Source organism: Arvicanthis niloticus, chromosome 2 (assembly GCF_011762505.2).
Source record: "Arvicanthis niloticus isolate mArvNil1 chromosome 2, mArvNil1.pat.X, whole genome shotgun sequence".
Taxonomy (NCBI): Eukaryota; Metazoa; Chordata; class Mammalia; order Rodentia; family Muridae; genus Arvicanthis; species Arvicanthis niloticus.
The window spans coordinates 136,145,095-136,165,147 of NC_047659.1; the positions used below are offsets into that span (position 1 = coordinate 136,145,095).

The 20,053-nt window shown below is 49.7% G+C and overlaps 1 protein-coding gene, 1 long non-coding RNA gene and 3 other non-coding genes across 12 annotated transcripts in view; 4 read left to right on the plus strand and 1 right to left on the minus strand.

Moving 5' to 3' along the window:
• Znfx1 (zinc finger NFX1-type containing 1) overlaps window positions 1-1,468 on the minus strand; it is a 24,258-nt gene extending 22,790 nt beyond the window's left edge. The window contains exon 1 of the mRNA XM_034493881.2: window positions 1,316-1,468. The gene's annotated coding sequence lies outside the window, so the exon portion shown is untranslated. The remainder of the gene's footprint in view (window positions 1-1,315) is intronic.
• The window catches only part of LOC117702724 (uncharacterized), a 10,471-nt gene extending 491 nt beyond the window's left edge, over window positions 1-9,980 (plus strand). The window contains exons 1-7 of one of the 8 annotated variants that reach the window (XR_013109002.1): window positions 1,627-2,013; window positions 2,333-2,421; window positions 3,684-3,745; window positions 3,966-4,012; window positions 4,295-8,952; window positions 9,644-9,723; window positions 9,812-9,976. This is a non-coding gene — a long non-coding RNA (uncharacterized LOC117702724). The other 7 variants (XR_013109006.1, XR_013109001.1, XR_013109000.1 and 4 more) reach the window with 7 other exon arrangements.
• Window positions 2,175-2,266, plus strand: LOC117704818 (small nucleolar SNORD12/SNORD106). Its single transcript, XR_004606337.1, has one exon. It is a non-coding gene; the product is annotated as a small nucleolar SNORD12/SNORD106 (small nucleolar RNA).
• LOC117704819 (small nucleolar SNORD12/SNORD106) lies at window positions 3,516-3,605 on the plus strand. Its single transcript, XR_004606338.1, has one exon. It is a non-coding gene; the product is annotated as a small nucleolar SNORD12/SNORD106 (small nucleolar RNA).
• On the plus strand, window positions 3,802-3,893 carry LOC117704817 (small nucleolar SNORD12/SNORD106). The gene has a single exon (XR_004606336.1). It is a non-coding gene; the product is annotated as a small nucleolar SNORD12/SNORD106 (small nucleolar RNA).
• Window positions 9,981-20,053: the final 10,073 nt, after the last annotated feature.

Consider the following 20,053-nt stretch of genomic DNA (forward strand, 5'->3'; position numbering starts at 1 on the left):
CTGAGAAAAACCCCTTCTTTCTCATTTTGAAAAATACTAAAATAGAGTGCCAGCAGTGGAAGTGTGAAGGAAATGGAAGCAAATGGGTGCTAGAAAAGACAGGGGGGGAGCAGGCGGGGGGGGGGGGGAAGCAGGCGGGGGGGGGGGGGAGCAGGCAGGGGGGGAGCGGGAGCAGGCAGGGGGGGAGCAGGCAGGGGAGCACAAGCTTTTTGCTTAGGGTTTGGAGGGAATCAAGGCATGAGGGCAGATCAGCAATGGTTAAGCTGTTGCAGGGATAACATTTAGAGAACTCTAATTACAGAGCAAGACGAAAGAGGATGAAGCAAGAGGTGGCAGCTGGGTTGCAATTGGGTAAGTTTCAAGTCCTGAGAGATAATCCACACCATTCATCCATCAGAGAAACACTGTAAGGTTAACAGAGAGCAGGAGAGATCTGGGAGGACTTAGACGTAGGGCAGAGCTCAGGGATGGGGAGCCCAGGAGGGCTGTGGAAGAAGTGGGTATAGTGATAGGGATGAGAAATGGAGAGTGGGGCTCCAGGGGCCTGGATCAGAAGCAGGACAAAACTGTGGGATGTGTGGAGAGCCGAGGGGATGCCAAAGGCGCTCCCAGGAGTGGCTGGGTGCTGAGATGAAGGGCCACTGGGGGTGAGTGGTGATCAGGGTGGAGAGAGGTGAACTGGAGAGAGGCAAAGTGGGTAATGGCAGTGCTAGCAGCTCAGGAGGTGCTGGGTACTGGGGGAGGAGACACCGGCTCAGGAGGTGATGGGGGCTGCTAAGGAGTGGAGACAGGAACTCTGGGGAGTGATGGTGAGGCTGATGGAAGGACAGGAATTTAGGGGTGACGGGGCTGCTGAGGAAACAGGGACTGGGGAATGGGGCTGCTGATAGCCAGGTAGACTTTACTCAGGGAACCATTGAGGGTGACGGTGGAGGTGGAAGACAGGATTCTGGGGATGGTAAGGGGTGGCAAAAGATCCTAGGGGTGATGGGAGATCTCCAGATACTCCGGAGATGATAGGGGCTCCGGGGGGTCTATAGGGGGAACTGAGAAAACAGGGACTCCGAGGGCTATAGGATAATTGGGGAAAGGGGACAGGAAGTCTGAAGGCTATAGGGGAACTAAGAGAAGGGGACAGAGGCTCTGGGGACTATAGAACTGAGGGAAGGGACAGGGACTCCGCGGGTGGTGGGGGCGCTGAGTGAGGTAGACAGGGACTCCAGGGCTAACCTGACACCCGGCCCGAAGCAGAGCGGGGCGCCGGCGGCCGCAGCCGTCGCAGAAGCAGGTGCGGGATAGGGCGGAGGCCACTCACCGGCTCTGGCGCGTCCTCGGCAGGTCTTGAACCTGAGCTCCGGCCCTGGCAGGTCGCGGCCCCGCCCGGCACCGCGAACTTTCGTTTTCCAGTCCCTTCAGCCCCTGGGCGGGGCGAGTAGCCGGGTGGGCGGCCCGGAGGAAGATGAGGCCGCGCAGGTCGAGGAGGCGGTGCCGCGGGCGCCAGCGAGAGGCTGGGCTCGCCTGCGCCCCCGCCCTCGGGGCGGGCGGAAGGGCGGTGTCGCCTCAGCCCCCGCGGCCGCGGCTGGACTGGCGGCTCCCGCGGGCGCGGCTGATGGGAGGGCGCGGCAGGTGGCGGGCTGACTGCGCCCCGGGAGGCCGCAGGTCTCGGTCGGCCCCGCAGCCGGGGAGACGCGGCGGGCGGCTCGTGCGTGCCAAGCGCGACATGGCGCGGAAGCCGATAAGCCCTGGAGGCCCAGTGAGCACGGGGAGGGGCTATACACTGGCTGGACAACCATTAGCGAGCTGGGGCCGGGCGGCTCGGGGACTACATTTCCCAGGACGCCAAGCGGGCTCGTCCGGAAGCGACGTAATTGGGGCTCAGTACGCAGGCGCACGCGCCGCCTTGGTCTATATAAGGAAGGTTCGCCGCCTTTCCTGTCCTTTCGTTCCTGAGGCTCCTTGAGCGTCTGTTGTGTTTCCGATATGTTTCGTCCTTGTGGGAATAATTTGCAGATGGTGAGTTGAGTCCCCACAGCACAATTTTTTTTGTTACCCTCTTAGCAAGTTTAACCGCTGTAACCACTCCTAGTCTCCAGGTGTGGCTTATGGAGCGCCATCCCCAGGTTTACCTGAGAGGTGGAAAAAAACACCTTCTGGTTTGGCCTGGAAAGCTTTTTGCTGGTGTAAATGATGACTTCACTTTTTTCCCCGTCATATCGACAGTGCTGATGCTTTAAAACATTTGCCAGTTAGTCCTGATAACACCAGCCTCCAAGGACCTTGGCCTGCTTTGTTCTGGCCGAGGATAGGTGGTGATTGACGCTTTGTTTTGTAGGTTGGCCTGATCAAGCCGTACAGAATGGTTGGCGGGAGAGAAGGGCATCCAGGGAGATGAGAATTCGCCTACCACCTTTTAAGTCTCAGGTATTCATTTGTCTAGTGGCCTGCTGTGGGAAACACGTGCTTTGAAGAGCCTTTTGAGAGGTGTGTGATAGGAAATTGGATGCAAGAGTTAGTGCTGATAATGGTTTTGTAAGTGTTGGCTCAGTATAAGTATACGTCTTGGCTTTTTTAAAAAATACCCAAACTATTAGACTACTACTTGGCCCATTTTAAATTTCATTCTATATCTGTGCATGCAGATTCAGGAGATGCAATGCCCTGTCCTTATTCATCCTGTCCTGGTTGGTAGAACTGAGGAAAAGACTGGTTAAGAAAATGGTCCCAAGGCCCGGTGGTGGTGGCGCATGCCTTTAATCCCAGCACTTGGGAGGCAGAGGCAGGTGGATTTTCTGTGGCCAGCCTGGTCTACAGAGTGAGTTCCAGGACAGCCAGGGCTACACAGAGAAACCCTGTCTCGATAAACCAAAAAAAAAAAAAGAAAATGGTCCCAATGCCTGTAGCACCTTTCTAAGATGGGACGGCTCAGCCACTTGTGTGCATAGTGTCTGAGCCTCATTGTCTCAAGTTTTTGGGATTTCTTTTGTATATGTGTGATATTTTTCTTTAAGAGAAGGCAATGACTCAAGTATTTGCAGTCTGGTGTGGTCATGGCTATTGCATTTTGATGTTATCCACCCTGACCCCCTCAATGTGAACTACATGCCCTAATTTATCTTGAAAGTGGGCACAAGCCAGATGTTTGAGGCAAGCCAGGGCTGCATCATGCATGATACCTAGAGGCTGAGGGGCCCTGTGTCTGAACAGTTGGACATATTTGCAAATGACAGCGCACCATTTGAGTCAGACTTGTATATGTGAGACAGTTTTGCGCTTATGGTCTGGTGCTGGAGTCCGTGGACCTTGACCTTGCGTGCTCATACAGGCTTTTCTCACAGGTGACAAAGTGAGGCAGCCTGGTATATGATGAAAGCTTCCTGGACAAGGCAGTTAAGAACATGTCAGCAAGTGCCATTCCTCTGGCTAGACATTTCAGTCAAGGGTATGACAGCTGTTGCCTGTAAAGTAGATGCAGTCCTAACTGGCTACCTAACGAACACCCGGGATGTGTGATTCCCGCAGGCATGTGTGATGACACAACTTTTTTCCCCATCAGATCGACCATGTTGATCCGCAGTCTCTGAAGCCAGTATGTCTGACATGCCTGCTTAACAGCACCTGCTGCTACTGTAGCCCTTCATCCGGGTAGTTGATAGAGGCTTTTTTTTCCTGCATTTTTATCTCAGGTTTGCTGACAGCCAAGACCAGGCTTTGAATGGAGCAGGAACTCCGCAGGAGGAGAGCATTGGTAAGTGCTTCCCCATGAGCCCTCCCAGTGTAGACTTGCTTCTTGATGTAAATTTGGCTGGTGAACTGATGATATCACTTCTTTCCCCATCAGATCGACCCTGTTGATCTTACAAGCTAATAAAGCCAGTTTTGTCTGATGCATCAGCCCTAGGGATAATTCTTGTTTTGTCTTTAACATATTTCACTTAATAATGGCTTCACCTTTTTACTCTGTACAGGGACGAGGGAGCCATGGAAGCCAGTGTTCATCTGATCTTGATTTCAGGTGAGGTTGTTAATATTTTGGCCTGTTTGTAGGGATGTTAGCAACAAGTGTTGAGGGTAATAGACCCAGTTCTGGGGCTGTTTAACAGGCAGTTGGTTCATAGGGCTCTTGGCTGTTCTGTTCATAGTCTGTTAAGGTTCTGGTGGGATTTCAAATTCATGTTGCTTGTTAAATGAGATTGGAGGGAAGGTGGGGCATGTTCAGCTTCAAGGAGCGGGTCAGAGTTTCAACCAGATGGTGTTCATGCCAGTCAAGCCTACCGATGTTTTACTTTTCTTTCAGGCACTTCTGGATTACAGAATAATAGCCCACAAGGCTGGGTGTGGCCCACAGGCTATGCAAAATACAAAGAAGACTTACTTTTTGGCTGGGGAGTAGTGGTATGGTGTACACTGCTACTGGAAATAGAAAATACTGGCCTATCTGTAGGAATAAAATCTGATGGTGGTGGTTTCATTGTCTGCTCTCCCTGAGTTTCTGGGTTGGGCCTGCAGCTGAGCTGCTTCCTGTGAACCTGTCATCTTTAACAGGGTTCTGACTCTTCCCCAGTTTTTATCCTCTGTCAGAGATGTTGAGCTGGAATATCAGGCTTCACCCTTAACATCAACTTTCAAAATGCCAGGCGTGTGGTAGGCACGGCTTGTGTATCCATATACATTTTGAGTAGGGTAATGACTCCACACAGCTAAGGAAATGCCCATTTTATTAGGCAATTATCTTTTTTCTTTGAGTATGACTGACCACTTGGGAAGTCATGGGGACACCCTACTGCAACTTAGACAAAAGGTTTTTTGAGATGGTCACCTATAGCCCAGGCTAACCTACCTCATCACTAAGTAGCCAGGTATGGCCTTGAATTTCTGGTTCCTCTACCTCCTAAGTGTTGGGATAGCAGGTCTGTGTCCCCACACCTGACTTATGGGCTGCTGGAGACACTATGGCTTTCTGTATGCTAGGCGAGTACAGACTGAGCCTCACCCTGGTGCTACATCTCGGACACCCTAGGGTGGCCTTGACTGGTTGTGGTGCTGTCTGCATTAATAAGGGCTAAGCCAGCTTACCCTTGAGGTAAGTGCACGGCTTGTGGGAGACAATTCACCTTGGTTTTGGTGCTATTAGGATGGAGCGAAGGCTCACCGGCAACTCCCTCAGTGTGAAGAGCACCAAGATTTAGGACACAGAAAAGGCAAGAGTACAGGTGGCCAACACACCAACAGAAGCTCCATCTGTTCCTAGTTCCTTGACACTGAGAACTGTTATCCTGAGCCTTGGCCCCATCCTGGTTAGCACAGGACCTCAGGTAGCTTGTCCTGAAGTCACCCAGGAGCCACCTCTAAGCAGCCAGGCATGCATCCAGAAATGTCTACTCTGCCTGTGGACATGATAGAGGCAGACCCTTGGCTGCCAGCAGGTTAATTACCCAGATGGAAGCTGACGGAGCGCCCTGCCAGGGCAGACATCAACAGCTCTATTCCCTTGGCAAGCATCCAGGCTAGACTGAGTGCAGACAGGTGTGGGGAAGCCCTTGAGCAAGCACACTTGCCATTATCTCTAGACAAGACACTCCTCAGGACCCCTGGCTGGCCCCAACATCCAGGAAGGGATTTTGTTAGAATGGCCTGGTCAGGTGAAAGGTCTAAGTGTTGGGCTGAAGCTAAGGACAGAAACTATGAAAATGCATGTTATTTGTAAGCCAGTAAGATGGTTCAGTGGTTCAGTAAGATGTGTTGGACCAACCCTGACAACCTCCAGGACCAGGTGGTGGAAGGAAGCATCAACCCCCACATGTGTACAGTGACATCACTTCTAAGTAATGCAAGTTAATGGGGAAGAATAGTTATTGTAGACAACCTAACCCTGTATAATGTATTTAGACGACATTGGCTCATCCTGCCTGTTAGCCACTTTTCTCCCTCTCCCACCAATCCACATTCCTAGTCTAAATAAGCCCACTAATTAGTCTTTTAGGTGTGACCCAGTGAATCTTCATTAGTAATTCATAGGAAGGAGCGTGGGCACCTTGTAAGTGGTTTACACTGCTGAAAGGATTACTGGTTGGGATGGTTAATATTGTCAATTTGACAGGGTCTAGATACTCCTGGGGGTTGAGTCTGAGGGCTTACCTAAATTGACTAGGTAGGAAGACCCAGCCCACGGTCTGTCCCAGGCCCCTCCAGTTAGAGGACAAAGGGAGCTGAGCAGCAGTGCTCATAGCTCTCTGACTACAGATGCTTCAGCTTCATCACACCCCTCTGTTACTTCTCTGGCCATGGTACTGTAAACCACAATAAACCTTTAATGTTTGTCAAGTGAAGATGCATATAACTAATAAACTGTCATGTTGGATATTTGGAAATAAGAGCCCTACCAGGTCGTTTGGAGAAGCCCATCCCTGCTCTCACGTTTCTTTTCTGGCCTTAAGTAGCTGTCCCTGCAGAAGCCAGAATGGCCCTAATGGGGACCCCTTAGGGATGGATGTGCACACCCTCCAACCCCCTTTGCTCCCTGGGACTCATTCCTAGAGAAACCCTGATTGGCCCTGCTGGGGTGCAGGTTCATCCCTGAGCCAACCACCGAGGCCCGGAAGATAGGGAGCTCTGATTGGTCTGGTCTGGCAGTGGGCGTGGTTCCTAAGCCAGGCAATTTTGGAGGTTGGCCTTTGGGTTTTTATACAAAGACCAGGAGTCTCCTCTCAGTCAACTTTAATAGGCAGAGGAAAATAATTCAGCGCCACGGACTGCTGGTGGGCACACAAGGGCAGGGTAGGAGGAGCCAGGCAGTTTTGAGCCATCCCTGAAGACTATCTAAGCCTTCAGTCGGCCCAGCGGGAAGGCCACCAGGGGGCAGCATCCCCTCGTGGTCATCAGGGTCTTTGCAAGCAAGAGGCACTTTCCAGCAGGGGTTGGTGGTCATAGTCTTGTTCTCTGGGGCAGAGTTGGGGAGAAGTGATTGAGGGGCAAATCAAGGCTCCGAAATTTTCCTTTGAGATAGTGGCTCACCTAGTGGAGATACTTTCAGCCCTCTAGCTAGGCGAATCTGGCTTTGAAGTTAGGATCCGCAGCATGCCAGGCTGGACCTGGGAGATTCGCCTTTAACGGTTCTCATGGTACTTCTTTTTGATAAATTAGGAACTTTTGCAAAATGTAGAGTCGAGCAGAAGTCTTCAAACTACCCTTTCCCAGCGGGCCCCATCTTTATCAGCTATATGACGCTGGCTCCTTGGTTTCCTGTAGACTCGGGGCGCCACCTGCCTTGCAGGCTTTGTCCATCCCATCCGATGAAATTTGTTCAGCAATTTTTATGGAGTTGGGTTCTGTCTGGGGGTTAAACACAGAAGCTAAAAAACAGAGGCCGGGTGTGTGTGTGTGTGTGTGTGTGACTGATGGTCAAGTGCTTGCTGTACACGCAGAGGCACTTGAGTTTGCGACAAATAAAAAAGAGGGCACTGTCCCAGCCATTTATAGTGTGTTCTGGTGCCTCGTAGGCATGTCACAGGTTTTCCCATCCAGACCTTTTGAGACCGGGGCTACTCATTCTGTTATTATTTATTTGAGATAGAGTTTCATGTAACCCAGGTTGGTCTCATAAGTGGTTATGTAGCTGAGTGTGACCTTGAATTCTTGACCTGATTCTCCTGTCCCTGTCACCTGAGTCCTGAAGTTATGAATATGTGCCACTGTGCTCATATTTAAAGTTTTTTATTTTTATTTCAATGGGTGTCTCACTTGCATATCTGTGCCTGGTGCCCTTAGAGGCTGGAAGAGAGCATCAGATCTCCTGGAACTGGAACTACAGATGGTTGTGAACTGCCATGTGGGTGCTGGGAACTGAGCCCAGGTCACCTGCAAGAGCAGCCAGTGCTCTTAACCACTGAGCAATCTCTCCAGTCCCCAACACCCCCCACCCCTTATTTCGTAACAGGGTTTGACTACGTAGCCTGGGTTGGCCTAGAACTGGATATGTAGACCAGGCTGGCCTTAAACTCATAGAGATTCTCCTATTTCTGCTTATTAAGTGCAGGAATTAAAGTTGTTTGCCACAATGCCCAGACTGGCATTTGTTTCTTGAGACACAGTCTATGTAGCCCAGGCTAGTGTTATATTGTTGATGCTCTGACACCATCTTCCCAGTGCTGGGATCCAGGCCCATGTTACCTTTGAAGACTAGACTTGGGTGACGTTTACAGGATATTGGCTAGGTAAGGAGCAAGTGCCCCCATCAAGATGAGAGTCTGGCCAGCCCCCAGATGGCCTGCCATGTCCTCCCTCTGCATGGAGGAGACCACGGTCTGCTTGTGGCTCGGGCTCCTTCCACTGTTCATAAACAGGGATGTTGTTTTGTAATGTAACTGAGAAAAGGTGATGAGTGCCCTTGAGCATACTGTTACATTTGCTCACATAAGGTTGGCCATGTGTGTATGCTTATGTGTGCCCGTGCACATAGCATCTCATGTGCACGCTTGTGCCTGTTCTTGTGTGCATGGACTTACTTGCACAGGTGTGCACACCTAGAAGTCAGAAGACAACTTTTAGGAGTCAGTTTGCTCCTTCCCCCATGGGTCCTGGGGATCAAACGCAGATTATCAGACTTGAGCTACAAGTCCTTTACTTGCTGACACAGCTTGTCAGCCCCAAATACATTTATTTTAAGGGAAACTTACATTGCAGGATGGACTGTATACTTTGTCCAGATAATTGCAGAACCTAGAAAGGCTGTTGTTACTGTCACTGCCATGACTATTAACTTTTTTTATATATAAATGGAAATATATATGCCTGTATAGGTATAGCACACATTTTTGGAAATGCTGACTGTTATTGTCAACTTTAGGTAACATCTCCCAGTTTTTTTTGTGCTGATTGGCACGGAAGAGAAATTAACAGCCACACTGGCCTAAAACCAGGAATTGTTCTAGGACCTTGTCCCTGATTTGTACAAGGGTAAGACCCTGTCCTAAATATTCTTATTCACAAGGGCTTGATGGGAGACACTAATAATCTGCATGGTGAGATGCAGTTACAACCGTGTAAGGAGGAAATGTTTATTACAGTTACAAATGACAGTGAACAGAGTTCAGTGACTTGGTTGACAGAGAACTTGCCCAGGAAGTGTGGGTTCCATCCCAGCATCAGACAAATCGGGTGTCGTGCCTGTAATCCCAATGCTCAGGAGGATCAGAAATTCAAAGTCATCCTTAGCTACAGAGCAAGACTGAGGCCCTGCCTGTCTCAATAACAAAGGATAAATAAAGACAGAGCAGCCAGCTGTAGCACCCCACTCCTGTGGCTCTAGCACTCAGGCCCCGCCCCGCACCTGTGGCTCTAGCACCCAGGCCCCGCCCCACACCTGTGGCTCTAGGCAACCCACACCTGTGGCTCTAGCACTCAGGTCCTGGGGATCAGAATCAGAGTTTCCAGGTTGTTTCACTTTTCCTATTCCAGGAACCTGTAGCAGCTGGTCACATCTCATTCACATCCAGGAAACAGACAGCAATGAATGAATGAATGAATGAATGAATACTTCTGCTTATGTTTCTCTCTTTTTCATATAGTTCAGTGTCCCACTTTAGTGCCACCTATAGCAGGCAGGTCATACTACCTCAAGTAACCTAACCAAGATTACTTTTCACAGGCATGCCCAGAGACCCACCTCCCAGGTGACTTCAAGTTGACAACTGGATCATCACAAAGATCATTCTCAGCGGGTTTGAGGTCAGTTTGGCCCACCTGAGACCTTACCTCAAAACAAAATAAAACAAGGAAACCATACAAATACAGCCACACATTTTGGCTTCTCAAGATGCTGAGTATGGGGGCTGGAGAGACAGCTCAGCAGTTAAGAGCACTGACTGCCCTTCCAGAGGCCCTGAGTTCAATTCCCAGCAAGTACACGGTAGGTTATAACCATCTGTAATGGGATCTGATGCCCTCTTATGGTGTGTCTGAAGACAGCTACAGTGTACTCATACATGAAATAAATCTTTTTTTCAAAAAAGATGCTGAGTATGAATTCTCCTCTTGGTCTAGCAGGAAGCTAGTGACTGTTAGGTGACCAGGATCCACCAAACCCTGGGAAGGCTTGCCCCCAGATAGCTGAAAAGCCAAGAGAGGCTTCAGGCAGCAAGAGAACTCTCTGCTCCTGGGAGTCAGCTGCACCGTGTCATGCTCTGTGTGACACAAGCATGTACCACACTGCTCACCCATGACCAACTGCCATTTGGGTTGTTCTCCCCACATTCCAGAGCACCATAAGGTCCATCCTGCATACCAACCAACCAACTCCATAACCATCACTAGGCTTGCTTTAGTCACTGTCTGTTGCTGTGAAGAGATACCATGAGCAAGGCAGGTTATGAAAGTGTGAAATGGGGGCTTATTTGCAGTGTTGAAGGGTGAGTCGCGGCCCTCATGGCAGGGAGCAGGGCTGCACTGGAGCAGCAAATGAGAGGTTATATCTTATCTGCAGGCAGTAGAGAGGAGAACGGAGAGACAGAAAGACAGAGAAAAAGACAGGGCCTGCAATGGGCTTTTGAAATTTCAAAGCCCACCCACCAGTGACACACCTTCCCCCAACAAAGCCACACCTCCTAATCCTTCCCAAACTCTTCAACCAACAGGGAACCAAACATTCAACTATATGAGCCTATGGGGCCCATTGTTATTCAAACCACAAGAATGTACTTTTGGAAAAACTTTGCTCTCATCCAAAGGAAACCCTGTCGCTGTTAGAGTCACCCCTCCCTCAGTCCTCTGACCCAACCAGCCCTAAATGATGGATTTACCAATTGTATGAATGGAACCATGTGACATTTGCCTTTTCTGGCCTCTCTGACTTGTGAGCTATTTGCCTGGTGCCTCCAGATCTCTAGATCCCTAGATACTCTGGGTGTCACCTGCTAAGCACCTGGAATCACAGCTCCACATCAGGGGCTCTGGTGGACATAGGTAGGGGAGGGTGGGGGCTCCCGGGGGGTTCCTGGTTAATCAAGTAGCCTGAGATGCCCATCAGAGGCACATCCAACTGTCCTCAGCCTGGTCAGGAACTGGCTTGAGTTGCTGTTACTTGATCCTCCCTCCTAAGTCAGGACTCATGCTGTCCCCATTCTGGCACTGTGAGTCACTGGGTGAGCATCCCTGTGTGCCAGCCTGGGGCCAGGGGCTGGGGTGAAGGAACTGAGCAACTACCTGCACAGCCAGGGGCCAGCAGGGTCCCATTCACCTCAGAGCAGGCCCCCTGGCCACTGGTGGTTGTTTTCCTGTGAAAGTTCTCTTTTCTCAAGTGAACTCTACATGCCTGGCTGTGGCACCTGCTAAGTGCCACTATTGCCATATGTGGCAGTGGTGGCCCCTGCTAAGTGCCACTATTGCCATATGTGGCAGTGGTGGCCCCTGCTAAGTGCCACTATTGCCATATGTGGCAGTGGTGGCCTCTGTTTTATTTCCTTTAATCAGCAGGTGGGACAGGTGCTTCTTTCCCCATGTGGTTACAGAGACAGGAAGCCAGCATGCCTGGAAAACTCTCACTGCTGGGGTTAGAAGAAGGCTAGCCTTGGCTACATGGGGCTATGCCACAAAGGAAAAGAAAACCACAGTACAAACAAGAAATAAATAAATTAATGAATAAATAAAGAGAAAGTGTGAGAAAGAAAAGGAAAAAGAGAAAGCGAGAGAGACAGAGACAGACAGACACAGAGAGAAGCAAGCAAGCCAGGCCCTGGAAAGTGGCAGGGTGTGTTGGGTACATCCTCGGGGGATGCTGGATGGAGCTGAGGTTAGGAAATGACTTGCCTGTGCTCCTGACCAAGCAGGCTGCAGGGGGCACACGAAATGGCCATGGGCCATCAGTTGGGAGCTCTCCCATGGGTACTGCTTCTAAGGTGTGTGGTGCTGTGTGACAGGGAGTTGGGGGACACTCTGGGGTGGAGAGGGGGTCTCTCAGCACCCTGTTTTGGAGTCTTGTTCCATAGCTGAACCCCCTATTACAGGACAAGCGACAGAACCCAACTAACTTCAGCAAAGAGAGTGTGCTAAGCCGTGGAGCCAATCATCTCTGCAGCTCTTAGGTCCAGCTCGCTCCGCCGAGTTTTCCAGTCAAAGCCTGCTGTATCACTTTCCCTTGGCCGTGAGTTCCCTGTGTGCCTTCCATTCTTGGGTAGTCACTTTCTGATAGTGGCAGAGGTGGCTGCCAGCAGCCCTGGGTCTTGCTCCCTCTAGCGGCGAGCACAGGAAGGACAGTCTTATTTTAATGATCCCAGTTAAAAGGGACGTGAATGCCCACTGCCCTGCCCCGGGGTGATAGCTTACCAACCTGAACCAGTTGTGTAGGAGGGAGGAATGAACTGTTCTGACTGGTTAGGACTGAGCCAGGTGGGTGTCCTTGGATGAGCAGGAAGTGGATAGCTTTACTTGAACCTCCTGTCCTGAGGGTGGAGAAGATTTGTTTCCCAATAGAGATTCAGGGTCCTGAGGCCAGAAGTAGAGGGGATGGTGGATGGACAGGTTCCAGGCAATAGCAGCTTCAGGGACAGCAGTGGGATCACCAGCCTCTGTCATACCTGTCCATCTGAGCCTGAGCAGACCGCTTTCCTTCTCTGAGCCTCAGTTTTCCCATGAGAACAGTGACAGTCTCAGAACTCTCCCAGTTCTAAACTCCTAAGGCCAGCTGATTGTGTAACCCAGCAGTTCAGCATCCCAGTGTGTCAGGTCTGAGCTGGAGGCTGGAAACATGACCCCAGGATGGGCCTGGGACCTGCACCTGGCCTCCGGCCTCTGCCCACCCCACAGGGTACAGCCTGTGATGAGGAAGGTTTCTTTGTACATCCCTAGCGTTCTTCAGCTGAAACCGCCTCCAAACGGCATGATCTCATCCCTGAGAAAGGAAGGCTGGGGGGGTGGACGAGCTGGCTGCCAGCAGCTGACACAGTTTGTGACTAAACCATTTCCCCACGGGAGGCAGGGAGAGATGTCCACATTCTCAAAGACAGTGTAAAAGTTTGGGGGGAAAACGACATGAAGAATAGAGGAGGCACCTTTTTATTTCCAGCTTTGGGGAGGCCTGTGATGTCTCCTCAGGAGGTCCAAACCAGGTAGTTCTGACCAGCGGTTTACAATGAACTCAGCCCCAGCGCAGGCCTCAAACGCTGAGGTGGAAGCCTTACCAGCCCCTTAAGTAGCCTGCCCCTCCTGCATTCCTGGGCTCATTTAAATGCCCCTACATTCATTTGGAAGGGTAGGGTTGCGGGAAGCCTGTCGCTGCACCATCTGCTCGGCGTTTGTCACGGCCACATTACATAAGAGGAAAGACATTTTTTCAAGAATGCTACTGCATTTAGTAATTGGATCGCCTGGAGAGGAACCGGGCCCAGGCTTTTGGCACTGTGATTCAAAGATGCCACAGGCTTCTCTCCGGGGTGTGCCCTCCTCAGATTCCAGGCAGTATTGACAGACACCTGCGTGCAGCCTGAGTCTGGGAAGCAGGCCCAGAGCCTTTACCTCGCCTTCCTCTCTCTCTCCCTTTTTTCTCCTGTTACATCCCTGCTCCCTCTCTCCAGTGTTAGCACTATCCAACTGACCTTGCTCCACTAGTCCCAATCTCCATGACCCGGGTCGCCGGCCTACGTGCCCTGTAAGAGAGCAAAGGAAAAAGAAGCCTCGGATTCTCATCCAGAGCACCGTCCAAGGGTGATGGCTGAGGTTCAAGCTCCAGGGCCTGTGGTGAATGGTGACAAGAGCCAGCCATTTTATAAAGCCTTTCTGATACCAAGTGAGTACCAGGCTTTCATTCTCCTCTCCTCTTTAGTAGCTTCAAAAGCACTGAGGAGGTGGCCTGCTGCAGCAGAGCTGGCTAGGTGCACAGAGCAAAATGACCCCAGAATCAATCAACTATTTTTTTTTAAACTAATTGATTGACTTTTTTTTTTTTTTTTTTTTTTTTCCGGCAGAGTCTTGCTCAGTAGCCCAGGCTGGCCCAGAACTCACTTTAACACAGGCTAGCAAATTCTCTCATGGCAACTCACCTGTCTAAGCCTCCTGGGTATGGGGATTATACCCAGATGAGTCAATATCTTAAAATCAGATCATGGAAAAGGCATGGCTTGTTTTGAAAAATCTAAACACCTTGCTGTGGCCAGTTTGCTTTTTCATACAGCCCACAAGGAAGGGCCTGGCCCAGCACTGTCCACATTCCTGGGGGCTCTGGACCAAGTTACTCTGTCATTAGAGCACATCAGATGGTGGTTGGGGCCATGGGTTGGATTCAGCTTGGCCAAGCAATAGTCATATGACCTCAGACAGAGACCATTCTTCTTTGAAAGTTTTGTTGTTGTTTTTTTTAGATTTATTTATTTACTTTATGTATATGAGTACACTGTAGCTGTCTTCAGACACACCAGAAGAGGACATTGGACCCCATTACAGATGGTTGTGAACAACCATGTGGTTGCTGGGAGTTGAACTCAGGACCTCTGGAAGAGTAGTCAGTGTTCTTAACTACTGAGCCATCTCTCCAGCCCCCTTTAAAGTTTTTGAAATTACACTTTTTTTTTAACTTTGCATATGTGTATGTGCAAGAGAGAAAGGGAGAGAGAGACAGAGAGAGAGAGAGAGAGAGAGAGAGAGAGAGAGAGAGAGAGACTAACACATGCATTTGTTGCAGTTCAAGCGTGATCAGTCAGAGGCTAACACTCAGAAGTTATTCTTTCCTCTGTCATGTGAGTCCTGGGGATCCAACTCAGACTGTGAGAGTTGGAAGCAAGCACCTTTACCTCCTGAGCCATCTCGTTGGCCCTTAAAAATAGATCTTTCTGCCAGGCGGTAGTGGTGCATGCCTTTAATCCCAGCACTTGAGAGGCAGAGGCAGGTGGATTTCTGAGTTCGAGGCCAGCCTGGTCTACAGAGTGAGTTCCAGGACACAGGACAGCCAGGGCTATAAAGAGAAACCTTGTTTCGAAAAACCAAAAAAAAAAAAAAAAAAAAAAAAAAAAATCTTTCTGTTTGTCTGTCTTCTCCCTTATGGTTAAGAGGTCACATTGTTGTATAAATGAAGCTCTGGAATTTGTTCTATTTGTTTCTTCACTGTCTCTTAAGTGAGAGCAGATAAAACACCAAGGCAGAGGCAGAGGGTGGCCATGCCTGGGGCAGGAAGCTGGACCTGCAGCAGGTGTCAGTAAGGTTATCTCCTGCGGTCTTGAGCAATGCCCCATGACTCTGTTTGTGTCCCCTTCACCTGTAGCGACTGGGAGTAAAAGGTGTCATTCAGAAGGAAAGCCCTTCTGTTTGGGCCAAGTTATGGCTGCCTCAGGGCCTTTGCACGTCACCTTTGCTCCCTAGACTGCTCTTCTGTTCCTGCATCGCTGCCTTTTCATTCAGCTTGAATGGCTGAGGGAGGCCCTCCCTGCCAGCCCAGGAAGAGCAGTCCTAACCTGCACACCCATTCTTCCTGATGCTGTTGTCTTATTCTAGAGGCTGGTCTCCCCAGGCCTGGCTGTGTCCTCAGCATCTAGACCATTGTGTGGCACAAGCTAAAGGGGAGGGACGGAGGAAATGAAGGAGGGAGGGAAAGACAGGGGGTAGGGTTGGGGGGAAAGGATGGAAGAAGGGAATCTTTTAACTCCTATGACCACACTGTGAGCAGGGACTGACATCTGGGGAAGAGAAGGTCACCAGCCAAGAAGGGGACAGGAAAGAAGGGAGGGACCCAGGCTTTCTGTTTCTACATCTCCCGTGCCCCTGTAACTCCACAGGTAGCAACAGAACAGACAAGCAGGCCACCGGCCCACAGGCCACCCAGAAAGGGTCAACTTCAGAGGGTCACACAATGAGCTAGTCAGGCAGTCAGTAAGGGAGACTGTTTACAGGGGCTGCTGGCCATCACCATGGCAACTGAGCAGCCTACAGCATCACCAAGGACGAAAGTCTGCTGCCACCAACTGGGATGTGAGGATAGTAGCTGTCAGGGAGGGGTCACAGACACTCATTATGGGGCAAGATGTTTTTATTCTTCAGAGTTGCTCTAGAGCTAGAACAGCCTGATGTCGCTACACTGTGTGTGTGTGTGTGTGTGTGTGTGTGTGTGTGTGTGTCTATGTATGGCTGTGTGGAGCCAGGGTGCCTGGGTGTCAGCTTGGCTACTCCTGTGCTCTGCCGTCTTGAACAGGTGACTTAACCTCTCTGTGCCTATTTCCCTCCACACAAAGCAAGGATGGCCAGTAATGGCACCCTAGGGCTCCTGTGGGGACACCATGGTATTGGAACGCAGCTTGCATTGTGTCCCCTGTGTCCATTTTAGTTTTGACTTTGGGCACAGAATTTCACTAAGCAACTCAGGCCGTCCTCAAACTCTCCATCCTTCTGCATCAACCTCTGGAGGGTTGATGTTATAGGTGTGTGCCGCCAAGCATAGCACTCTTTAGTTCTTTGTGCAAGGGTGGCCATGCATGCGTGTGTGCATGTGGAGGTCAGAGGTCAACATCAGGTGTCTTCCTTACTTCCTTAGTTGTTCCCTACTTGGTGTGTGTGTAAAATTAGGTTTATTTATTTTGTGTGTATGAATGTTTCCCCCTACATGTATATGTGCACTGCATGCCTGTTGCCTACAGAGACCAGAAGAGGCCATCATATCCTGAAACATTCCAAACCATGTGGATGTTTAGAATTGAAGCCAGGTCTCTGCGAGAACAGCTAATGCTCTAAAGCACTGAGCCGTTTCTCTAGTCCTCCACCTTACTTTTCAAGACAGATCCTCTGGCTGGGCTCTCTGATTGGTTGGCTCTCTGATTGGTTGGCATTTGAGCTCCCTTCGTGTCCTCTAGTCTGCTTCCCCAGCACTGAATGTATACCTGGCTTTCTTACATGGGTTCTAGGGATTCGAACTCAGGTCCTGATGCTTGTCAGCAGGCGTTTCCCAGCCGAGCCATCTCCCCCAGCCTTGCTTGTTAGTTCTTGAGATGGACTTACATTTGGCTTGAGGTGAGGGGTGCTGCATCATTTCAAGGACTCTCATTCTCCAGCTTCTCTCAGCTTCTCTCAGCCTTTCACAAACATCTACTGAACACCTACTGTGTGCCAGGCAGTGTTCCAGAGGCTGGCACAGCAATGAGACAGAAACCACTGCCAAGGTAGGGAGAGTGAAGTGACTGAGGAAGGAAGTGTGCAGTGTGGGTATTAGCACAGGTCAGGCTGCAGCGACTGCCAGGGAAGGGGGCAGGCAGGGGTGGGGCAGGGAGGCAGCTATGGGTGTCTATGGGCGTCATCCATCATGGGTGGTGACGGATGCTGAGGATTTAGGAAGTTCTGGTGATACTTGAGGGAAAACTTCACAGAGCAAGTGACTTTTGAGCCCAATTTGCAAGACGTGAAGGAGGAAGTTACCGCTTGTTTGGGGTAAGAGCCTTCCAGCTGGAGGGAACAGTAAGTGCAAAGGTCTGGAGGCAGGAAAGTGAGCTTGAAGCTGTATTTTTTCCCCTTTAAAGATAAAGATTTGTCTTTTTATTTTGAGTCAGGCTCCCTGTATGTAGCCTTGGCTATTCTGGAACTAATTATGTAGACCAGGCTGTTCTCAAACTCACAGAGATCTACCTGCCTCTACCTCTCAAGTGCTGGGGTTAAATACATATAGTACCACACTCAATTTAAAGAAGATTCGTCTTATTTTTTTTTTTAATTTAATTTTATTTATATGAGTATATTGTAGCTATCTTCAGACACACCAGAAGAAGGCATTACAGATAGTTGTGAGCCACCATGTGGTTGCTGGGAATTGAACTCGGGACCTCTGGAAGCAGCAGCCAGTGCTCTTAACCACTGAGCCATCTCTCCAGCCCGATTCATCTTATTTTTAATTGTCGGTATGTGTACCTGTCTGTGGGTTTGTGCACATGAGTGCAGTGCCCACGGTGACCAGAAGAGGGCACTAGACATCCAGGAACTGCAGTTATGGGTGCTTGTGACTCATCCTATGTGGGCCCTCTACGAAATCAGTGTGTGTTGTTAACTGTGAGCTATCTTTGGACCTCTGTCTCTGTTTGCATGTGTGGCATCGTGTGGCACATGGTAGTAATGGATTGACACATGAGTAATAAAATACGTATGTCTATGTTTGTTATTTAGGGTGTCATGGAGCTTGCAATGCAGGGGGACTTTATGTATCTGTGAGTGAGCACAAACAGACATGCCTATGAAACACACAAGGGTTTTCAGGATCTTTTGGGTGTGACTGATATGCAAATACACCCATATGGATATCATTAAACTGTTGGGTATGGTGGGTCAAGTCTAATACTGGCACTTGAATTAGGAGTTCAGGGTCATTCTATTGAGTTTGAAACCAGCCTAGGCAACTTGAGACCCTGTCACAAACCAGCAAATAAACAGAAACAATGGAGCTGGGGCAATCGAGAGCACAGGCTGCTCTTCCAGAGGACCCGGGTTCAATTCCCAGCACCCAACATAGTGGCTCACAACCATCTGTAACTCCAGTTCCAGGGGCTCTGATGCCCTCTTCTGACCTCCTCAGGCATGATTATGATGCACAGATTTACATTCAGGCAAATTGTCCATCTGCATAAAAGCACATAAAATTAATAACAACAATATAAAACAAAATTTTTAAAAGACAGGGCCCTTAAAGATTTATTCATTTTTATGTATATATATATATGTGTGTGCTCCTGTGAGCTTCTGTGCTCCACGTGTGTGCAGGTACCCTCAAAAGCCAGAAGACATCTGATGCTCTGGAACTGGCGTTACAAGTGGGTGTGAGCCACTTGATGTGGGTGCTGGGAATCGAATCCTGGTCCTCTGGAATCCCAGCAGATGTAGATGGATCTCTGAGTTAGTTAAGAGCCAGTGCTCTTACCTGCTGACCCATCTCTCCAGCTGCTAAAGACAGGGTCTTACATAGCCCAGGCTGGCTTTGAACTTGTTATGTAGCAGAGAATGGTCCTGAACTTCTGATCTTCCTGTTTCTATCTTCCCGGTGCTGGGATTCCAGGCATTCCCGGGACTGAGCCCAAAGCTTCATGCTTTCCTACTTAACATCATCACTCCGTCCTCTGATGTTGGTATTTGGTTCCCCGGAGGCTTTTACACTGATACTGATGCTTCTGAAGGTACCATTGACATTGATGTTAGTGATCTGGAGACCCTGGGTCTTCTGTGCGTTTGTTCAGGAATCTGAGACAGACACATCAAACTTGTTACAATGAATGAGTCCCGGGAGGGAGGCCTGCCTGCTTCCAGCACCTTAGCTAGAAGCATGTGACCAGAATCCAGACATGTCTGAGCATGTTTTGTTCTTTTGAGAGGAGACAGCCTGGCTGTGGTGGTGCACACCTTTAATCCCATCAGATGCAGATGGATCTCCAAGTTCTAGGCCAGCCTGTTCTACAGAACTAGTTCCAGTACAGCCAGGGCTACACAGAAAAGCCCTGTCTTGAAAAGAACCAAAACCGGGAAAACAAAACAAAACAAAACCAGACAAGACTTTTTTTTTTTTTTCAAGATTTATTTATTTATTTATTTATTTATTTATTTATTTATTTAGTTTTTTTGAGACAGGGTTTCTCTGTGTATTTCTGGCTGTCCTGGAACTCACTCTGTAGACTAGGCTGGCCTCGAACTCAGAAATCTGCCTGCCTCTAAGACAAGACTTTTGAGCAGCGTGTAGTTGCTCCTGCCTGGAATCACTGCACTTGGAAGCTGAGGCAGGAGGATCAAAAGTTCAAGTACAGCTTGACATCTGAACGGGCTATGAGGCAAGGGAGCCTGCTTCAAAACAAAACAAGAAATAGGAACCCAACCCCAAACATCAGGACAGCAGAGGTAGGTTTCCCCAAGGGGTGGGGGGATGGGGGATGGCGAGAGAGAGCTGATGAATGTGGGGGTTGTCATCATGGCTCTGCTTTTGAGGGAGGGCGGGTCTGGAGCTCCAGTGGCAGCCCTTCATCCATCTTCTGCCAGACGCCAGGCCCCAGTGCTCCGATCCAGGCAGCACTTAAGGAGTCGCTCCCAAGTTTCTCTTTTAATTTTCATTATGTAAATTCCA